The following is a 2081-nucleotide window of genomic DNA, read 5'->3' as shown; positions in this document are numbered from 1 at the left end:
GCTACCCAAGAATGTAAGATTTGAAAGGGAAAGAGAAGCAGCTGAAGAGCCCATACCATCCAATGATTAACAAGACAGATCGAGGGCCGCTGAGGAGGAGAGAAGAGAAGAATATCCTCAAAATCTGGCGCTTGAGGTTCCACTGGATCCGCAATTGGCTAGATTAGATTATATTATTCGATAGAACCAGCATACTCACAATTATTTGGGCGAGCTTCGTGATTTTCATAGAGCTCAGGTTGATAGACAAAATGAGTTGGTTGACCGATGGTCAAACCAAGAGGCGGACCGCCAGTACTTCCCTTATCCATCGCCTTGGCATCCATTTCCAGATCCACCACCATTTTATAAGTGATTCACACCAGGTAAGTTTTCTTTCTTTACTTATTTTTAAACATTGGGGACAATTTTTAGTTTATGTTTGGGGGAGGTAGCTTATTTTTCAATTTGTTTTGTTTTGTGTGATTTGTTTAGTTTTTGTTAGTGTTTAGAGTTTTTTTTTAGTGTGTTTAGTTTCAACATGAATGATAATTGACAACAAATGCTGATGAGAATAAAATTAATGTTATGAGTATAATTCAAAGAAAATGAAATCTGAAAACAAAATCTGTGTGCTTGATTAAACACTCCGTTAGTTCATTTTAGTTTAGATAACATTTGTTGAATATCTTGTCATGATGTTAAATTTATGTTTTTGATATTGATTATGCTTGTTGAAATTGGTTAGTGGAATGAGGAATGGAAAGTGGAAATTATTTTCTACAATTCTAGAACTTGCTTACTTGTTATTTGAGGTGAAATAATATATCATATATGCTTAGGAATATGATTTAGGATATCATTTGGATCGTTTAAGCTTTTCTTTCCAATCTTAAATTACTTAATCCTTTGTGTTACCCCTTTTGAGCCTAATCTTGTATCTTTTTGTTTTAAACCGTCATTTAAGCATAATACTTAAAATTTGGTTATATATCCGTCCCTAATATACTATGAGCATATGATTGAGAAAATTTTGGGGATTGATGTGTAATGGGGTTTAATTTTGATTTGAGTGGGTTTAGAAAATGAAAAAAAAAAGAGAAAAAAAAAGAATGAGATAGAGTATATATATTGAAAAGAAAATATATATATTTCAATACACTCCAAATATGAATATATCGAAAGAAAAAAATCAAGTTAGGGAGAGTGTAGTTATTGTTGAAATATATATATATCTCTCTAAAAAAAGAAAAAAATAACAAGAAAGGGGATTATGGGATTGTATTATTATGGAAGTAAAGTTTGTGAGTTTTGATCATGTGTTTATAGTAAAGTGAGCTTAAAAATTCCTTGGTCATCTACCTTTACCTAAGCCATCCTTACAAGCCTATAAAAGTCCTATTGATTCTTATGCATATCGTGATTTATATTAGTGGAGAATCGCAAGTAAGTGAGCTTATGGAATTACTTGGTTTGAATGGATCGATTGGAAAGAAGCTTGGTGAGCATAATTGATTTTGAATATCCAAAATGTTAGTAGACTAAGGTGTGTTGATAGAGTGTTTTGATCAAAATTCTATATTAAATAAACTGTTGAGTAGTTTTCCGAGAATTATATGATTAACATTCATGATTTTGAGGCATAAATGTTGTTGTTGGGATAATTCATGTTGTTAGAGTCTAGGTTTGTTTTGAGTCCTTTGTTCGAGGGCGAACAAATAGCAAGTTTGGGGGAGTTTGATAACTTCATTTTAACGTCATTTTAGAATGTGTTTTTGTGGTAATCTTCAGTCTTTATGTGTGTTTTGTGCAAGATTACGCTTTTGTTTGTCTTTGTTGTAGGATGGTGTGATGAATCACGAGAAAAATGCAAAAAGAAGTGAAAATGGTGAAAAAAATGATGCTTTTGGTGGGTGTTGGACTCAAAATTATGCTAAGGATGATTAAAAGACGGTTTTTGATGAAGAGATGAGTTGAAAGAAGTAATATGAGCAGAAAATGGAATTAGAGTTGTGACTTGGGCTTATAAGTCGCGACTCAAGGTGAAGTCAGAGGCGCATAGCTGCTGGATGGAATTAGTATCGCGACTTGGGCTTACAAAT

Source organism: Humulus lupulus, chromosome 2 (assembly GCF_963169125.1).
Source record: "Humulus lupulus chromosome 2, drHumLupu1.1, whole genome shotgun sequence".
Lineage (NCBI taxonomy): Eukaryota > Viridiplantae > Streptophyta > Magnoliopsida > Rosales > Cannabaceae > Humulus > Humulus lupulus.
The sequence above is the reverse complement of the archived record's forward strand: the minus strand, read 5'-3'. Positions refer to the sequence as shown.